The sequence below is a fragment of the Globicephala melas genome, chromosome 1 (assembly GCF_963455315.2).
Source record: "Globicephala melas chromosome 1, mGloMel1.2, whole genome shotgun sequence".
Lineage (NCBI taxonomy): Eukaryota > Metazoa > Chordata > Mammalia > Artiodactyla > Delphinidae > Globicephala > Globicephala melas.
In genome coordinates, this window is record NC_083314.1 from 53,397,010 (window position 1) to 53,418,510 (window position 21,501).

The 21,501-nt window shown below is 40.7% G+C and overlaps 1 protein-coding gene across 1 annotated transcript in view; it reads right to left on the minus strand.

Moving 5' to 3' along the window:
- The window catches only part of PAPPA2 (pappalysin 2), a 565,818-nt gene that overhangs the window by 399,802 nt on the left and 144,515 nt on the right, over window positions 1-21,501 (minus strand). The window contains exon 3 of the mRNA XM_060295976.1: window positions 10,262-10,337. The gene's annotated coding sequence lies outside the window, so the exon portion shown is untranslated. The remainder of the gene's footprint in view (window positions 1-10,261; window positions 10,338-21,501) is intronic.

Sequence of the window (21,501 nt, forward strand, 5' to 3'; positions counted from 1 at the left end):
TCTACACCGTACAACCATAATCCTCCTCAGTGTACAAAAGTCCAAAAATAAAGACCAGATGTCTTCAGATTGCTGACGTTGATTGAGCTGGTTCCACTCACTCGCAGTGATTGCTAAACCAAGCTTTCCCTGGACGCAAAGCTGAGGGTTTCCATCCTTGTGTTATTGGCTTTTTAGGCCACAATTTGCCTGTTCACGTATATGGGCACCCTTTTGGCCTCCTCGGGTCTGGAACAGAGTTTTCCACTCCTTAGAGGATGTGTCTGCAGAAGCTCAGTTGAAACCCATTAAGTACTTGTGCCTCCTCAGCAGCCTCTCCTGGCATCAAAGAGCCAGTTTCTCATTAGTAGCTGGTTAGAACAGTGAGGCCTCCACCAGTGACTTGCTCAAACTCTGGTTACCCAAGAAAACCTTTGTGAAGATCCTGCCCCAGGCCAGCTCTCCCAAAAAACTCCTCCACCCCCTCAAAGCCTCAGACTGTGCTGGGAGGCCCGTGTTTTGTATAGGCCAGCTGAGAGGTTGTCCCTCCGTTTCCTAGACATCCACCCGCTCTGTCTCTTTCTCATAAATTTCCAAGCAGTGTTCTGTAGTGCTAAAACACCTCCTGTTCTTATTCTCATGTGTTTCTCATATGTATTTGCCCTATTAGATCATAAGTTTCTCAGCCATGAGAACTATATTCTGTAATTCCTTTTTATTCTCCCGCTCAACTCTCACAGATGTCAGTACATTAAGATGTTTTAGTAAAGAGCTTGTTGACTGGCTAAGTTTTTCAAAGGGAGAAACAAAAGAAAAAATGAATCGTGACAGTTGGTTGCAGACCAAAGACAAATAGGTGTGTGCTTGGGTGTGTGTGTGGGGGGGGGTGTCTGTGTGTGAGTTCATTTGCATATTCACTCATCCCACAAATATTTGTTGCGTACCTACTATGTTCCAGGTGTTATGATAGGCATAGGGATACAGCAAAGAACAAGAAAAATAAACTCCTTGAGCTCCCAGAACACCACTTCGATACAGTTTGCTAGGTCTTTGAGCCTCACGTTGCTTGTGTGTTTGTAAAGTTTATTTCATGGCTGAAAAGGGATGGTGTGTTTGGATTTGTCTCATGTAAAGAAAAGGTATATGTGTCCTATGAGAATATGTTTGATTTAGGCTCAGGGTACAAAAACCAGAAAGGAATGTTAGATATAATTTAGAACCCAATAGTTTTCTTCATGATGTGTGACTCTTTTATCTCGAACCTGGAGGAAAATAGTACAATTTATATATGCAAATGAGGACAGCCAAAACTTGCATACCACTGAATATTTTAGGAAACCCCAAACTGCAGGTTCCTACGAAATCAGAAGCATTGATTTCAGGCCAAAGATTTTAGACAGTAAACATACTGATTTTCAACAAGCTGTTTGCTTTTTAAAAAAACAGAAATCGCTTTCTATCTAATCCTAGTAGCAAAAACCCAAAGTTCATATTGTGTTACTCTTTAAAGCATGGAAAATGGTTTATAGCTTAGATCTAATTTCACTCTTGCTGCACAGAGAGGTAATTGGAAGGATACAATATCTACTCCATGTCGCGTTAAGGTCACATGCTACTCCCAGGTAGGATGAGACGAGAGCTCATGTGAAATATTCTTGACCCTCTCCTCACCTAAGGCATTTCTAATTTTAAATATTAATTGTAATTTTATTTTGAACCTGATGTACTTAGAGAGTTGATTATACCCTCCAGTTCACAGCACACTATCACTATCAGTACGTGCAGGGCTTCTCTCATATTTTATTTTATTATTCTCCTTTTATACCTGATTCTAGTCACATTTCCCTCTCTTTCTCTTTCTTTTTAGCCCCCTCGTCCACCCTAAAGGCACCCACATTAATGTGTTTGATATAGATAGGCAGATAGATAGAGATACATGTATATATGTACATGGATTTATGTGTATATCTATGTTCTGTATGTATGCATATGAGGAGGGTTATCTTTGAAAAATATGCAGTGTGAGGTGTGTGTATGTGTTCTAAATAGACTTAGGTGGTATTATGCTGGAAATTTCATTGTGTTTCTTACTTTCTTTCATTCTCCTCTTTCATGCCTGTAGTTCTCTGCCTCCGTAAACAAAGCTCTTATGACTATCCTTGTACATTCCCCCTTCCGGTAACACGTGAACATTTCTCTGGGGTATATGCTCAGGCCTAGGGTTCCTGGGTCATAAGGTATACCCACAAACATCACTTTAGCTAGGGGCTTCCAGGTTATTCTCCAGAATGACTGTACCAATGTACATTTCACCAGCAGAGCATGAGTTCTAGTGTCCCCAAGTCCTCACCAGTATTTCTAATTTTTGCTATTCCATTGAGTATAAAATAGTATTTTATTGTTATTGTAATTTGCATATCTCTGATTTTTGAATTTGAGCAAATTTTCATATATTTGTTAACTATTCAGGTACCCCCTTGTGTGAATTACGTATTCCTGTTTTTGAACATTTTCCATTGAGTTCCCCGAACTGTCTTACTGAATTTTAAGAATTCCTGTTCTAATCTAGATATCTATCCCTTATTGTTATATTGGTTAATGAAAATATCTTCTCCCAGTCATTACCAGTCTATTAACTTGATCTATGGTGTATTCATTGAAGATAACTCTTCTCATTTGTTGTAGTCAAATACATCAACTATTTGCCTTATGAATTGTGCTTTGGTGGTCTTATTTTAAAAGACCTCCCTTGGGCTTCCCTGGTGGCGCAATAGTTGAGAGTCCGCCTGCCGATGCAGGGGACACGGGTTTGTGCCCCGGTCTGGGAAGATCCCACATGCCACGGAGCGGCTGGGCCCGTGCGCCATGGCCGCTGAGCCTGCGCGTCCGGAGCCTGTGCTCCGCAAGGGGAGAGGCCACAACAGTGAGAGGCCCGCGTACCGCCAAAAAAAAAAAAAAAAAAAAAAAAAAGACCTCCCTCACTCCAAATGCACAAGGACATTCTTTTCCACTAGCTTTACAATGACATTCACATTTAGGTATTTGATCCTTCTAGAAGATTAACTTTTAGTGTCATATGGGAATCTGTCTTTTTTAAAAAATATATATATATATTTATTTGGTTGCGCTGGGTCTTAGTTGAGGCAGGCGGCTCCTTAGTTACAGCTCGCTGGCTCCTTAGTTGCAGCCCATGGGCTCCTTAGTTGTGGCATGTGAACTCTTAGTTGCAGCATGCATGTGGGATCTAATTCCCTGACCAGGGATCGAAACTGGGCCCCCTGTATTGGGAGCGTGGAGTCTTATCCACTGTGCCACCAGGAAAGTCCCAGGAATCTGTCTTAATTTTTTCCATATAGTGGCCTTATTTCCTTAATAGCATATATTAAACAATCCAATGACATATACATTTGTGGTGCAACGTCTATCATATGCCAGGTTTCCAAATAAACATGGGTCTACTTTTAATTCTTTGTTCCATTACATATATTTATTTTCCTATTCTTTTCCTCACACTACTTTTTGCTTTTATTACTATGGCTTACTGTGTTTCATATCTGGTAGAATGAATCTTCTTCTTTGCTCTTCTTTTCAAATTTGACTTAGCATCCATGGACATTTGTTAACCTATACAAATTTCAGGATAAGCTCAAGGTCATTTCTGTTATCTTGAAAGACCACACGATCTTTTATTCTCCTCCACCCTAGCCCTTTATGTCATGCCTCTTTATATTGCAGTTAATAAAAACCCAACTAAAAGCAATTTAAGTCAACAATAATAATGCAGCAAGGGCTCAAACAACATCATCAGGACTCTGCCTTTTCTTCTACCTCTTGACTCTATTTTCCTCTGAGTTGGCTTCTGTCACAGACAAAATTTCTCTAGGAGTAGGTCCCCAGCTGCATCTTACTTTTCTAGCAACCCAAGCAGAAAGAAGATACTTCCTCCTTGAGAGTTTCATCAGAGTTCTGAATGGGGCTCTCATGCCCCATCCTGCACTGTCCTGAAACATGCCCCATCCTCAAACAACTGATGTGACCAGACTTTTGAAGACTCTGCTTGGCCAGGCCTGTGTCTTTTGCCTGCAAACCACTGGTTCAGCCCCATATGACACACATGGACTAATAAAGAAGGAGTATTTCCATAAAGAAAAACTGAAATGCTACTTCCAGGGCAAGCAAAACCTACAAAGGTTAACTATCCACTGTGGCAATCCATTGCACTTATTTATTTCTACCTGACTCCTCCTACCAAAATATAAGTTCCTTGAGGGCAGGCCTTGTGGCTCTTCATCTTAGGGGCCCCAGTACCTAGTCAAATGCCTTTATATAGTGGGCATTCAACAAGCATCTATTGAATTTAAGAAAGTGAATGAATGAATGAAAGAATGAATGCCAGGAGTAGCAGTTAGGGCTAGGTTGCATCTTATGGAGAGAGAAGGGGCAACAACAGTAACTGTATTGGACCCTTTAAACTGGCATTTAGCGAGCCAAGATCTCAACCTCAGAAGTGGGGTCATGGCTCCGCTGTCACACAGATATAAAACCTAACAGTTAATTCCACTGACTTTCCCAATGACTTACAGGAAGTCTCCTATAAGAGGAAGTCTAAGGTAGTGATTCAAAGTTTTAGAGTCTGACAGTCCTGACTCCCATCCTAACTCTGCCAAGTTTTATAAAAACTTGATTCATTTAACCATTTGGGGTCACCATTTCTTTTTCTGCACAGTGGGGACTAATATGTAATATGTAGGAGAGTTGCTATAATATTTTAAAAGATAACTATGTAAAGAGCTATGTAAAGAGTCTGGCACTGGGCTATAAGAAAGTCTTTGCCTTTTGGTGTGCAACTTCAGGAGTTCCTTGGGAAAGATTCAAAACTGGTCTCCATACTCTGAGGGCAAGGAGAGACCAAAGAGGTATAACACTCCAGATTGGTACGTGGCAGTTTTAATAAGCAAGAGAACATACATATGAGGCTTATCTTGGGTGGCTGCAAGATGAGTAGATCTTGGCCCCCACTTGCCAGAATCTTAACTAAAGTCAGCTATATATTCTGTTCAGATGGTCTCAACAACATCTTACCCTCTCAAGGCTGTCCTTGAAATGACTGCTAGTGTGGGAATAGCAGGTGGGACATGCATTCCAAGGGCAGGGGAGGGGGTGAGGAGCCTCTGATTGTTCAGGTCCAGCTCACAGGCCAAGCAGAGTTTACCTCCTCTCAATGACCTCCTCCAACACAGCTGCAACAGAGTTTTCAAGTATCTACTAGGTGTCAGGCAAGGTGCTTGACTCTAAGGAACCAAACTAAGCAAACTAAGCATGGTTTGTCTTCTCAAATTGCTCAGAGTCTTGGAGGGAGGAGAGAGAAATTGAAAAGCTAAAGTATAGTAAGGGTCATGCTGGGGAAGTACAGGGTGCTGGGGAGGGACAAACTGAAATACTTAATCCAATCATGATAGCTAGGGAAGGCTTCCCAGAGGTTGTGATATTTTTGATGAAACTGGGAAGATGGGTAAGAATTAACAAAATTAAGGGTGAGAATGTTTACAGAGGAGACTAGTCCAGGAAGATAATTAAGAGAGGCCATGGCAAATTCTTAAAAGAAATTCTTAATGGTTCTCAAAAAGGATTAGTTAATATTTGTGTAACTATCACAATTATAATGACATAGCATTAATATCTATTAACTCGTATTATGCCCTATAGGGTAACCCTTTTTCCTCTCAAGAAAATCTTCCTTGGTATTCACACAGACATATATTCCTTGATTTCCAAAACCTCAGTGTGTTTTACTTGCTCTTAGAGGATTCATCAAGGACCTGACATAGTCAAAGAAGGCTGCATTCTAGATCTGGAGAGCATTTGGAAAAAATAACAGATGTGGATCAAAGGAAATTGGAAAAATAATAAAGAGATCTAGGAATGGGGTATGACCTTGCAGAATGTGATGAGGAAACTGGCACAGTCAACTTCAGGGAAGCTTTCAACCAAAGGAGGACATTCCTATAAAGAGGAAGGTGGCAAGGTAGGAGAAAGAAATAGGAATAAAAGGAGTATCTCTCTTCATTTTGTTTGTTTACCTGGAGGAACAACTGAAGCATAAAAAATTAAATACATGGGCTTTTTGCATTCAGTGATGTTTTCACAAACGCATCATCTAAAATCATTTAAATTTTCAGTCCTTTTTGCTGATAAATATGATATGGATGACTCCAATCACCAACAGTCCTCAACTGCAATATAGTGAACCTCACTCCTGGTGTTGTCATCACAACACGAGTACCATTCCTCTTCTCATTGCTCTTCAACCATGACTGCACCATCACCTGCAGAGGTTTTAAAGTCATTGAGATGCCCGAACTCCAACCCTACTGAATCAAACCTACCAAATCAGAGTCTTGACAGATGAGGTCTGATTCCCCCCACCCAACACTGTTACTTCTCTGACTTCCTTTCCTACTGCTCTTCCCCGGATCACTTCACTTCAAACAAATGGACCTCCTTGCTTTTTGTATTAGGTACCTGTTGCTGTGTAATATATTATCCCCAAATGTAGTATCTTAAATATATATATGTACATTTATTATTTCACAGTTTCTGTGGGTCAGGTACCCAGGCACAGCCTAGTTTGTATAGTGTCTGGCACATGATAGGAGCTTAACAATCATTTGTTGCATGGAACAATTTGTGGCACTATCAGAATATTTTTTTGGTAAATCTTGAGCTCATTTGGGAATTGCTTTATAGAAAAACAGGCAGCCACTCCCAAATATATATACTGCTCCACTTAATGGCTATATCTGTTCTCATCCCAAATCAAGCTACTGCCCAGGGAAACTTACTTTAGTTTGTGTATGACAGTAAGGACCATCTTAGGTCAGGCTCACAGACCCTGAAATGAGGATTCATATGCAACTAACTTATTAGGGAAGTGTTTCCAGGAGAAACTGATAAGGAAGTAGAATAAATCACTTGTAAGAACAGCGAATCAGTAGTAGTTAAGCAAGAGTGTGACCAGGAAAAGTCCCAGCCTCAATCTAAACCCACAGGGAGATCAGCAGCATAAATTACAGCCTCAGAGTTTGTCCCTTCTCAAGACCAGAAATCTGGCCTTTCATATTCCACAGAATCAGCCATTGGCTAACTGGTATATAAACCAAGAAGCTCTAGAAAGCTAAGGACAGTCCTCTGGAGTAGGTGGAGGTGTGAGTCATTAGATGCAAAGCACACAGGCCACAAAGAACCAGTAGGAAGGACCTGAGATCTGGAAGGAATGCTGTCTATATTCACTGCAGGTACAGTTAAGAAACAAGCCTCTGGCTCCTTCAAATCCAGACATGCCTCTAACTTAGGACAAGATGAAATTGTCATCTGATCACATTTAATCCTTGCCCAAAAACCTATGAGGTGGTTGCAACTACTATTCCTATCTTAACCAAAGCATAAAGAAATTAAGAGACTTGCCCAAGAACATGTAGCTATTCAGTGTCTGAGCCAGGATTCAAACTCCGATTTATCTTTCTCAGAGTCCATGCTTCTGATTGCTATTCTATAATTAAAAATGTATTTATTCTTTTAATTTCACTAGCATGATGGAGAAGAGACAAGGCTAAATAGATATCCATTGATAGAAAGGGGACTGGTTGCCCAAGTGTACTCATCCCCTTAGTGCCTCTAGCACTGCAGATACTCAGTAAATATCCATTTAATAAGTGAAGAAGTAACTGTAATACAGGGGACTTTTCCATACAGCAGTCCTCAGATATTTATAGACTGGGTGCAAACAATCTAAGTCCCATCCCAAGATGTTGAAAAGATAGGAATAAAATAGACTTTATGTCTACTCTGGAGTAGTCCAATAAGATGCTTGCCATGTTGGAAGATCTACTTATTGTTCAATATAGGTGTGGAAAAACCCAAACCAAAAGCTTTTTGTCTTACTTCTCCTTTCAGGAGAACTCAGTGAGTTTACAGACAGTTCCAGGGAAAGTATATATTTTGGGTTTCAAGAGAAGATGAGAATTTGGTTTTACCGGAGGTGATGACGGAGGTGACATATGGAGATCGCCAAATTCAGCCAAAAAGGCCTCTTGCTGCAAAGCACAGATGCCCTCATCTGGTTTCACTGATGTACCTGTGATGCCATGTTGAGCAAACACAACTAATCTTTCTTATGCGTCACCAGGTCACTGGAGCACACCTGGAGCCCTCTGATTACACATAGGCAAAAAGTCTAGAGACCAGATGGGTAGGGTGAGGTGGATACCAATCAATAGGGACTTTAAAACCTTCAGTTTTCATTTTTGGTTTATTTGTTTGCTCATCTTGAACTGTGCTGATAGGGTTGTAGTGAGCTAGTGCCCAATTCCATTCTCTCTTGCAGTCAACAGCACTACCTTTCCTAGGTGACTTTGAAGGTTGGAGTTTAACCAAGTGATCACATAACAGAATGAAACTAACCACCCCCATGATTTCTTTTACCTTCTATCAAATTACAATAAATATGCAGAAAAAAGTATGTATCATAAGCGTATAGCACAATGAACTTTCACAAACTGAACATGTTTAGTCACCACCCCAGAAGCCTCCCTTATGTTTTCTTGTGGTCACTGTACACCCCTCCAAGAGTATATAAACTCTCCTGACTTCTAACACCCTTGATTGGTTTAGCTTGTTTTGTACTTTATATAACTGGAATCCTACAGTGTGTATTCTTTTGTGCTCGGCTTCTTGTACTCAACATTATTTGTTGAGATTCATCCATGTCATTGCATTTAGTTGTAGATCATTTATTCTAATTGCTGTATATTATTCCATTGTGTAAAAATGCCATAATTTATTTATCCTATCCTGTCAGTGGGCATTTGTGTAGTTTCCAGGATGTAGGTATTATGAATAATGCTGTTATGAACATTCTCAAACAGGCCTTTTGGTGCTTTTCTGTTGGGTACACACCTGAAAGTGCAGCTTCTGGGCATGAATTCAGCTTCAGGAGATACCACCAAACATTTCTCCAAGAGGGTATTTCACCCGTGATTTTCTCCTATGTATTTTTCACCTGTGATTTTCACTCTCCAACACTGGCCTCATTAACACAGAACTTGACTAGAACTCACCTATTAGGAACTGCGCAACTACACCTCCGGAGGATGCAAGTCCCTGAAAAGCAGGAATTCCCTGGCATTCTCAAAAGTTACTTTAACCTCTGTAAGAGCTCTGAAAACACGATCTTCCCCCAGGGAGGGAAAAAGCAATTTGGGGGTAATCCCATGCTGTTCCTGATACATGTTCCCATGAGAGAAGAGTTACTGCACTTGAAACCGTTTATTTGCTTTTGGTTCGGGCAGAGTTTCATAAAGTCCAAAGCGATTACAGAGGAGCTTTTGCAAAAGAAATGGGAGTTGGATCAGACCGCTTCCGCTTTCCACATACACCACAGCAAAAGTCCCAGGAGGTCAGCTGGAACAGAGATTGGTTGGAACCCTGTACAGTCCCAATGAGAAGCCTTCCTAAGGTCTCCAAGGTGGAGCATAAATCACCGATGTGTGGAGCTTTGAAGATCTAACTTTTGTTGCTAATCTCTCTGTTCTGAAAGGGTGGGTGGGGAATATATGAAGGCAAAATCGACAAACAAGTCCCAGATAATAGTTTCTGCTCTTGCCAAAGTTGCGGTTCAGTTTTTTAATAAGCTCATTGGGATTTGCTCTTGTTACTGTACTTTACTCATTAGTCCTTGAAGTTACTGTTGGGTACCTTGGGGTGGAGGCCCCAAACCTCAGCACTCTTCTAAAGGGCTTACCACTGCAGGAGGGAGGGGTGGGGTGGGGGGAGCAGCTCGCTCACGCACTCAGAAAGGTGCCGCCTGCCTGGATCTCCTTCCCAGGAAGGAGAAGCAAGGCGCTAAGGTGGAGGCCAGCATTCACACACAGGACTTAACAGGGAAGGCTTCTGCAGGGATCTAGACAAGAGTTCCTCAACATGTGGTTGAGATGGTGGATACACATTATTCTCTTTATTTTTCCTGTATGCATGAAATGCTTTTATAATAAAATATTTTTAATTAATTTAAAAAAAAAAAGAGTGCCTCAACACGTGCAGTTCCAGTGCCACAGGAACTGGACCTTTACATCAAGCCCCTCCCATCCTCCGCATTAGCTTTGGTTGGTTTTCCTATGTACGTTGGGAGAATGGCATTGAGAAAACACTCTTTGACTAATCCAAGTTGCAGTTATACAGATATCATTTCCTTTGACATTAATCTGATTAAAAAAAAAAAACTTACCTTACTACGGTACTTAAAATCTGGTCCCATATTTCCAGTTTTTCTAAATTCCATCCTGTTGGTGTATTTGTGAGTTCTGTTCTTCAAGGAGGTTTATTCAAAGAAAGAGGGAAGAAGAGAAATAAGTTCTTTATGAAATGATGACACCAAATTGAAGCTTTATAAGACTATGTTGCACTTAACACTTGCTGTTCCCCACCCTTTACCATGGGGACATTCTATTAGGCTTATTATACTCTTATTATATTATGCTAATTGAATAAGCCCCTTCCCTGGCTCCTCTGTGTTTTCCGGAAACAATTTAAACTACTTGACTTCCCTGTTAAGGCACTGTACCACTCAGGTCTGGCTGTGTTTCCTTTCTTGACCGAACTTCCTCTCCTATGTAATTCTCCCTTCTGCTTTATTGTTTTTATTCTACCATCCTGGCCTGTAGGAAGACCAAATTGTCTGTTCCTTAAATGCCACCTCCCTATATCCATGTATTTTCTGTCCCTCCTCATGAATTTCATCTTCCAGAATATCCTATCCGCCTTTCTGATCCCTAGAAGAAAAGGGACTAGATTCATTGCCCCTCATCATGGAGAGAAGATGGAAAGGTTTCCTTAAATGTTTCAGAAACATATGTTGTGCTCACCAAAAGGAACCTGGAAAGACTAGTCGTAATCCCATAGCACAGCCTTCCTCAAAGCCTTTTCCAGCTTGTTTTCCCATTTGTCAGTACATTGTACATGAAAGTTATAGGGATCGTTTATTGTTAACCATGTATGTGGGCAGAGGGATGAACAGTTTAAATAACATGACCGGTTAGCCGACAGGGAAATTAGAAATCATGTTGTCAATACTTCTGAATTGAACTTTTTATTCTCAAACAAATATTTACTTAGGTAAGTTGACACATTTTAATGCATTTTTATAGACAACCATAAGGTATGATAGCATGCATTGTAATATACAGTGTACAAAGTTCTTTCAGAAAAACTTCAGCACTTGATCCTCACAACCACCCTGCGATGAAATGGAACAATAGTAGGTTTATTTCATGAAGGAAGAGACTCAGACCGAAAGTTCAGTGGATTGTCCTGAGTTTCTAGCTCCTACTTAGTGCTTTTTCCACTATATTGTGCTCTCATAAAATTTGAGACCATGAAAAGGCCCTTTTACACAAGGACATTTCTTTAATAAGCCTACCATGACACCTAAAATTATGCTATTATGGAATCATTCATTTTTTAAGTTTAAGTATTATGTCCCCAGATATAAAACATAAAGCCATAATCATGAGAAATAGTTCTAGCATAGCTGACTGTTATCTTTGATAGCTGCAAACAACGCGACTAAAGATTGAGATATAAGTCCCAAAACTACGAGTTTGTTGAAACACTAGTGGAAAAAAAAAGAAAAAGTCCTTGAAAAATACGGTATGTGTCCTGTCTTCATGACCTGATATTTTGTGATCTTGGACAAATTACCTTTGAACATCAGTTTTCCCATGAGTCCAAGAGAGATAGTAACAATACCAAAATGAAATAAAGTACTGAGACTGTACCCTAGTACACTCTGCAAACTGAAAGTTACTACAAAAATGTTGGTTCCCACCACCATAATAAGTTAAACTATCATGATCTCCTTGAAAGACTGAGTCTTTATAATCTAAGATGATCTATGGGATTTTAAAAGATCACCCTTGTAAATAATATTTAGAGAATTTACAATATTTAGAGAATAATATTTAGAGAATTTAGGGACCAATCATGATGGCAAACCTCTTTTTTGCTATCATGTTAAGTCCCTAAACCACAGAGCATTTTACTATTCCATGATTAGACATCTGCACTCACAGTGTGTTCCAAAGACTTAGGTCAGAATGGAAACAGACCTGGGAAGTTCAAAGCTGCTTTATGAGGTAAGTTCTAGAACCAAGCTGAGCAGAGCAGGGCTACTTACAGAGCTTCCAAGGATCTCCAAGTAACTCTGGGAAAAAGGCAAAGCAAATCTGGCTGAAGGCACAACCAAGATAATTTTCGAGATAATCATTCAACCTCTTACTTATTCATTTATTCATTTGTACTTTTAACAAATATTTATTAAAAGTCAACTATGAGGGACTTCCCTGGTGGTACAATGGATAAGACTCCACACTCCCAAAGCAGGGGACCTGGGTTCGATCCCTGGTCAGGGAACTAGATTCCATATGCATGCCGCAACTAAGACCTGGCTCAACCAAAACAAATAAATATTTTTTAAAAACGTCAACTATAAGCTGGGTATTCAGTAACCTTGGGGACTTCATGAGTGAATGGAAGGGCCTGGTTCTTCCCTCAGGGAGCTTCATCTTCTAGTTTTCATGAATGTGGGAAATACTCCAATCACATAGTTCCTATAGTACTTCTTCAAGGCTTCTCAGAACCTTGTCCTGACACCTTAAAACAATGAAAATGCTCACTGAACTCTTCCCATCATATGTTTCCATTTCCTTGCCACCAATAGCCCTTCTCCTGCCCACCCTATTCATTACCCCCTTGACCTTGCTCTCAGGTATAAGACAGAACCACTCCCCTGTATTAACACACACGCATGTGTGCAAGCACACATACACACGCATACACTATGCCCTCCAACCTTGGCTAAGTCCTATTCATCCATCAGGCGTCAGTTTAAATATCAATACAAGAAAAATGGATGGCAAACAGGTACATGAAAAGATGTTCAGCATGGATAATTATTAGAGAAATGCAAATCAAAACTACAATGAGGGGCTTCCCTGGTGGCTCAGTGGTTGAGAGTCCGCCTGCCGATGCAGGGGACACGGGTTCGTGCCCCGGTCCGGGAAGATCCCACATGCCACGGAGCGGCTAGGCCCGTGAGCCATGGCCGCTGAGCCTGCGCGTCCGGAGCCTGTGCTCCGCAGTGGGAGAGGCCACGGCAGTGAGAGGCCCGCGTACCGGAAAAACAAAAACAAAAACAAACAAACAAAAGAAACTACAATGAGGTATCACCTCACACCTGTCAGAATGGCCATCATTAAAAGTCTACAAGTAAGAAGTTACACGAAGAGGGGCTTCCGGGAAGATGACGGAGGAGCCATCTGTGGCGCTTCCTCCCCACAGATACACCAGATATACATCCACACGTAGAACAACTCCTACAGAACACCTACTGAACGCTGGCAGGAGACCTCAGACCTACCAAAAGGCAAGAAACACCCCCACGTACCTGGGTAGGGCGAAAGAAAAAAGAATAAACAGAGACAAAAGGATAGGGAGGGGACCTGCACCAGTGGGAGGGAGCTGTGAAGGAGGAAAGGTTTCCAGACACTAGGAAGCCCCTTCGCGGGCGGAGACTGCGGGTGGCGGAGGGGGAAAGCTTCGGGACCGCGAAGGAGAGCACAGCAACAGGGGTGCGGAGGCCAAAGCGGAGAGATTCCCGCACAGAGATTCCCGCACAGAGGATCAGGGCCGACCGGCACTCACCAGTCCGAGAGGCTTGTCTGCTCACCCGCCGGGGAGGGCGGGGCTGGGAGCTGAGGCTCGGGTTTCAGTCGGAGCGCCGGGAGAGGACTGCGGTTGGCGGCGTGAACACAGCCTGAAGGGGGTTAGTGCGCCACGGCTAGCCGGGAGGGAGTCCGGGGGAAAGTCTGGACCTGCCGAAGAGGCAAGAGACTTCTTCTTCCCTCTTTGTTTCCTGCTACGCGAGGAGCGGGGATTAAGAGCACTGCTTAAAGGAGCTCCAGAGACGGGCGCAAGCCGCAGCTAAAAGCGCGGACCCCAGAGACGGGCATGAGACGCTAAGGCTGCTGCCGCCACCAAGAAGCCTGTGTGCGAGCACTGGTCACTGTCCACACCTCCCTTCCGGGGAACCTGTGCAGCCCGCCACTGCCACGGTCCCGGGATCCAGGGACAACTCCCCCGGGAGAACACACGGCGCGCTTTAGGCTGGTGCAACGTCACGCCGCCCTCTGCTGCCGCAGGCCCGCCCCTCACACCGTGCCCCTCCCTCCCCCCGGCCTGAGTGAGCCAGAGCCCCCGAATCAGCGGCTCCTTTAACCCCGTCCTGTCTGAGCGTAGAACAGACGCCCTCCGGCGACCTACACGCAGAGGCGGTGACAAATCCAAAGCTGAGCCCCTGGGAGCTGTGAGAACAAAGAAGAGAAAGGGAAATCTCTCCCAGCAGCATCAGAAGCAGCGGATTAAAGCTCCACAATCAACCTGATGTACCCTGCATCTGTGGAATACCAGAATAGACAGCGAATCACCCCAAATTGAGGAGGTGGGCTTCGAGAGCAAGATTTATGATTTTTTCCCCTTTTCCTCTTTTTGTGAGTGTGTATGTGTATGCTTCTGTGTGAGATTTTGTCTGTATAGCTTTGCTTCCACCATTTGTCCTAGGGTTCTATCCGTCCATTTCTTTTTTGTTGTTTTCTTTTTAATTTTTTTTCTTTTTTTCTCTTAATAATTATTTTTTATTTTAATAACTTTATTATATCTTATCTTACTTTATTTTACTTTATCTTCTTTCTTTCTTTTTTTCCTTCCTTCCCTCCTTCCTTCCTTCCTTCCTCCCTCCCTGCCTCTCTCCTTTCTTTCTTTCTTTCTACTTCTACTAATTCTCTTTCTACTTTTTCTCCCTTTTATTCTGAGCCGTGTGGATGAAAGGCTCTTGATTCTCCAGCCAGGAGTCAGTGCTGTGCCTCTGAGGTGGGAGAGCCAACTTCAGGACACTGGTCCACAAGAGACCTACCAGCTCCACATAATATCAAACGGCGAAAATCTCCCAGAGATCTCCATCTCAACACCAGTACCCAGCTTCACTCAACGACCAGCAAGCTACAGTGCTGGACATCCTATGCCAAACAACTAGCAAAACAGGAACACAACCCCACCCATTAGCAGACAGGCTGCGTAAAATCATAATAAGTCCACAGACACCCCAAAACACACTACCAGATGTGGTCCTGCCTACCAGAAAGACAAGATCCAGCCTCATCCACCAGAACACAGGCACTAGTCCCCTCCACCAGGAAGCCTAAACAACCCATTGAACCAACCTTAGCCACTGGGGACAGACACCAAAAACAACGGGAACTACGAACCTTCAGCCTGCAAAAAGGAGACCCCAAACACAGTAAGATAAGCAAAATGAGAAGACAGAAAAACACACAGCAGATGAAAGAGCAAGATAAAAACCTACCAGACCTAACAAATGAAGAGGAAATAGGCAGTCTATCTGAAAAAGAATTCAGAAAAATGATAGTAAAGATGATCCAAAATATGGGAAATAGAATAGACAAAATGCAAGAAACATTTAACAAGGACCTAGAAGAACTAAAGATGAAACAAACAATAATGAACAACACAATAAATGAAATTAAAAATACTCTAGATAGGATCAATAGCAGAATAACTGAGGCAGAAGAATTGATAAGTGACCTGGAAGTTAAAATAGTGGAAATAACTACTGCAGAGCAGAATAAAGAAAAAAGAATGAAAAGAACTGAGGACAGTCTCAGAGACCCCTGGGACAACATTAAATGCACCAACATTCGAATTATAGGGGTTCCAGAAGAAGAAGAGAAAAAGAAAGGGACTGAAAATATTTGAAGAGATTGTAGTTGAAAACTTCCCTAATATGGGAAAGGAAATAGTTAATCAAGTCCAGGAAGCACAGAGAGTCCCATACAGGATAAATCCAAGGAGAAATACACCAAGACACATATTAATCAAACTGTCAAAAATTAAATACAAAGAAAACATATTAAAAGCAGCAAGGGAAAAACAACAAATAACACACAAGGGAATCCCCATAAGGTTAACAGCTGATCTTTCAGCAGAAACTCTGCAAGCGAGAAGGGACTGGCAGGACATATTTAAAGTGATGAAGGAGAAAAACCTGCAACCAAGATTACTCTACCCAGCAAGGATCTCATTCAGATTTGATGGCGAAATTAACAGACAAGAAAAAGCTGAGAGAGTTCAGCACAACCAAATCAGCTTAACAACAACTGCTAAAGGAACTTTTCTAGGCAAGAAACACAAGAGAAGGAAAATACCTACAATAACGAACCCAAAACAATTAAGAAAATGGGAATAGGAACATACATACCGATAATTACCTTAAATGTAAAAGGACTAAATGCTGCCACGAAAAGACACAGATTGGCTGAATGGATACAAAAACAAGACCCATATATTTGCTATCTACAAGAGACCCACTTCAGAACTAGAGACACATACAGACTGAAAGTGAGGGGATGGAAAAAGATATTTCATGCAAATGGAAACCAAAAGAAAGCTGGAGTAGCAATTCTCATATCAGACAAAATAGACTTTCAAATAAATACTGCTAGAAGAGACAAAGAAGGACACTACATAATGATCAAGGGATCGATCCAAGAAGAAGATATAACAATTGTAAATATTTATGCACCCAACATAGGAGCACCTCAATACATAAGGCAAATACTAACAGGGTTGTAAAAAAAAAAGTCTACAAGTAGCTTTCCGTGCTACACAGACAGGGGTCCATATGGAGTTGTTCTGGATCCCCACTGTAAATTTTTTTTTAACATCTTTATTGGAGTATAATTGCTTTACAATGGTGTGTTAGTTTCTGCTTTATAACAAAGTGAATCAGTTATACATATACATATATCCCCATATCTCTTTCCTCTTGCATCTCCCTCCCTTCCACCCTCCATATCCCACCCCTCTAGGTGGTCACAAAGCACCGAGCTGATCTCCCTGTGCTATGCAGCTGCTTCCCACTAACTATCTATTTTACATTTGGTAGTGTATATATGTCCATTCCACTCTCTCACATTGTCCCAGCTTACCCTACCCCTCCCAGTGTCCTCAAGTCCACTCTCTAGTAGGTCTGAGTCTTTATTCCCATCCTGCCCCTAGGTTCTTCATGAACATTTTTGGTTTTTTTTTTTTTAGATTCCATATATATGTGTTAGCATACGGAATTTGTTTTTCTCTTTCTGACTTACGTTACTCTGTATGACAGACTCTAGGTCCATCCAGCTCACTACAAATAACTCTATTTTGTTTCTTTTTATGACTGAATAATATTCCATTGTATATATGTGCCACAACTTCTTTATCCATTTATCTGTCAGTGGACACTTAGGTTGCTTCCATGTCCTGGCTATTGTAAACAGAGCTGCAATGAACATTTTGGTACATGACTCTTTTTGAATTATGGTTTGCTCAGGGTATATGTCCAGTAGTGGGATTGCTGGGTCGTATGGTAGTTCTATTTGTAGTTTTTTAAGGAACCTCCATACTGTTCTCCATAGTGGCTGTATCAATTTATATTGCCACCAACAGTGCAAGAGGATTCCCTTTTCTCCACACCCTCTCCAGCATTTACTGTTTGTAAATTTTTTGATTATGGCCATTCTGACTGGTGTGAGATGATATCACACTGTAGTTTTGATTTGCATTTCTCTAATGATTAATGATGTTGAGCATTCTTTCATGTGTTCGTTGGCAATCTGTATATCTTCTTTGTAGAAATGTCTATTTAGGTCTTCTGCCCATTTTTGGATTGGGTTGTTTGTTTTTTTGATATTGAGCTGCATGAGCTGCTTGTAAATTTTGAAGATTAATCCTTTGTCAGTTGCTTCATTTGCAAATATTTTCTCCCATTCTTAGGGTTGAATTTTTGTTTTGTTCATGGTTACCATTGCTGAGCAAAAGCATTTAAGTTTCATTAGGTCCCATTTGTTTATTTCTGTTTTTATTTCCATTTTTCTAGGAGGTGGGTCAAAAAGGATCTTGCTGTGATTTATGTCATAGAGTGTTCTAGCTCTAGTAGTTTTCTGGTAGCATCTTGTAGGATTCTCTATGTACAGTATTATGTCATCTGAAAACAGTGACAGCTTCACTTCTTCTTTTCCAATTTGGATTCCTTTTATTTCTTTTTCTTCTCTGATTGCTGTGGCTAAAACTTCCAAAGCAATGTTAAGTAATAGTGGTGAGAGTGGGCAACCTTGTCTTTTCCTGATCTTAGCGGAAATGATTTCAGTTTTTCACCATTGTGGACGATGTTGGCTGTGCGTTTGTCATATATGGCCTTTATTATGTTGAGGTAAGTTCCATCTATGCCTACTTTCTGGAGTGTTATTATCATAAATCAATGTTGAATTTTGTCGAAAGTTTTTACTGCATCTATTGAGCTGATCATATGGTTTTTATTCTTCAATTTGTTAATATGGTGTATCACATTGATTCATTTGTGTATATTGAAGAATCCTTGCATTCCTGGGATAAACCCCACTTGATCATGGTGTATGATCCTTTTAATGTGCTGTTGGATTCTGTTTGCAAGTATTTTGTTGAGGATTTTTGCATCTATATTCACCAGTGATATTGACCTGTAGTTTTCTTCCTTTGTAACATCTTTCTCTGGTTTTGGTATCAGGGTGATAGTGGCCTCGTAGAATGAGTTTGGGAGTGTTCCTCCCTCTGCCATATTTTGGAAGAGTTTGAGAAGGATAGGTGTTAGCTCTTCACTAAATGTTTGATAGAATTCATCTGTGAAGCCATCTGGTCCTGGGTTTTTGTTTGTTGGAAGATTTTTAATCACAGTTTCAATTTCGGTGCTTGTCACTGGTCTGTTTATATTTTCTATTTCTTCCTGGTTCAGTCTCAGAAGATTTTGCTTTTCTAAGAATTTTTCCATTTCTTCCAGGTGGTCCATTTTATAGGCATAGAGTTGCTTGTAGTAGTCTCTTAGGATGCTTTGTATTTCTGCGGTGTCTGTTGTAACTTCTCCTTTTTCATTTCTAATCTTATTGATTTGAGTCCTCTCCCTCTTTTTTCTTGACAAGTCTGGCTAATGGTTTATCAAGTTTGTTTACCTTCCAAAAAAAAAACAGCTTTTAGTATTATTGATCTTTGCTATTATTTCCTTCATTTCTTTTTCATTTATTTCTGATCTGATCTTTATGATTTCTTTCCTTCTGCTAACTTTGAGGTTTTTTGGTTCTTCTTTCTCTAATTGCTTTAGGTGTAAGGTTAGGTTGTTTATTTGAGATGTTTCTTGTTTCTTAAGGTAGGATTGTATTGCTATGAACTTCCCTCTTAGAACTGCTTTTGCTGCATCCCATAGCTTTGGGGTCGTCGTATTTTCATTGTCATTTCTTTATAGGTATTTTTTTATTTCCTCTTTGATTTCTTCAGTGATCTCTTGGTTATTAAGTAGTGTATTGTTTAGCCTCCATGTGTTTGTATGTTTTACAGGTTTTTTCCTGTAATTGATATCTAGTCTCATAGCATTGTGGTCAGAAAAGATACTGGATACAATTTCAATTTTCTTAAATTTACCTAGGCTTGATTTGTGACCCAAGGTATGATCTATCCTGGAGAATGTTCCATGAGCACTTGAGAAAAATGTGTATTCTGTTGTTTTGGATGGAATGTCCTATAAATATCAATTAAGTCCATCTTGTTTACTGTACCATTTAAAGCTTGTGTTTCCTTATTTATTTTCATTTTGGATGATCTTTCCATTGGTGAAAGTGGGGTGTTAAAGTCCCCTACTATGAATGTGTTACTGTCGATTTCCCCTTTTATGGCTGTTAGTATTTGCCTTATGTACTGACATGCTCCTATGTTGGGTGCATAAATATTTACAATTGTTATATCTTCTTCTTGGATTGATCCCTTGATCATTATGTAGTGTCCTTCAATGGCTCTTGTAGTAGTCTTTGTTTTAAAGTCATATTGTCTGATATGAGAATTGCTACTCCAGCTTTCTTTTGATTTCCATTTGCATGGAATATCTTTTTCCATGCCCTCACTTTCAGTCTGTTTGTGTCTCTAGGTCTGAAGTGGGTCTCTTGTAGACAGCATATATACGGGTATTGTTTTTGTATCCATTCAGCCAGTCTATGTCTTTTGGTTGAAACATTTAATCTATTTACATTCAAGGTAATTATCAATATGTATGTTTCTACCATTTTCTTAATTGTTTTCAGTTTATTATTGTAGGTCTTTTCCTTCTCTTGTGTTTCCTGCCTAGAGAAGTTCCTTTAGCATATGTTGTAAAGCTGGTTTGGTGGTGCTGAATTCTCTTAGCTTTTGCTTGTCTCTAAAGGTTTTAATTTCTCCGTCAAATCTGAATGAGATCCTTGCTGGGTAGAGTAATCTTGGTTGTAGCTTTTTCCCTTTCATCACTTTAAAATGTCCTGCCACTCCCTTCTGTCTTGCAGGATTCCCTTGTATGCTATTTGTTGTTTTTCCCTTGTTGCTTTTAATATTTTTTCTTTGTATTTAATTTTTGATGGTTTGGTTAATATGTGTTTTGGCATATTTCTCCTTGGATTTATCCTGTATGGGACTCTCTGTGCTTCCGGACTTGACTAACTATTTCCTTTCCCATGTTAGGGAAGTTTTCAACTATAATCTCTTCAAATATTTTCTTAGTCCCTTTTTTTTTCTCTTCTTCTGTTGGGACCTCTATAATTCGAATGGTGGTGCATTTAATGTTGTCCCAGACGTCTCTGAGACTGTCCTCAATTCTTTTCATTCTTTTTTCTTTATTCTGCTCTGCAGTAGTCATTTCCACTATTTTATCGTCAAGGTCACTTATCCATTCTTCTTCCTCAGTTGTTCTGTTATTGATTCCTTCTAGAATATTTTAAATTTCATTTATTGTGTTGTTTATCTTTGTTTGTTTGCTCTTTAGTTCTTTTGGGTCCTTGTTAAACGTTTCTTGTATTTTCTCCATTCTATTTCCCAGATTTTGGATCATCTTTACTGTCATTATTCTGAATTCTTTTTCAGATAGACTGCCTATTTCCTCTTCATTTGTTTGGTTTGGTGGGTTTTTACCTTGCTCCTTCATCTGTTGTGTATTTCTCTGTCTTCTCATTTTGCTTAACTTACTGTGTTTGGGGTCTCCTTTTCACAGGCTGCAGGTTCATAATTCCTGTTGTTTTTGTTGTCTGCCCCCAATGACTAATGTTGGTTCAGTGGGTTGTGTAGGCTTCCTGGTAGAAGGAACTGGTGCCTGTGTTCTGGTGGATGAGGCTGGATCTTGTCTTTCTGGTGGGCAGGACCACTTCCAGTGGTGTGTTTTGGGATGTCTCTGAACTTATGATTTTAGGCAGCCTGTCTGCTAATGGGTGGGGTTGTGTTCCTGTCTTGCTATTTATTTGGCTTGGGGTGTCCTGCACTGTAGCTTGCTGGTCAATGAGTGGAGCTGGGTCTTGGCATTGAGATGGAGATCTT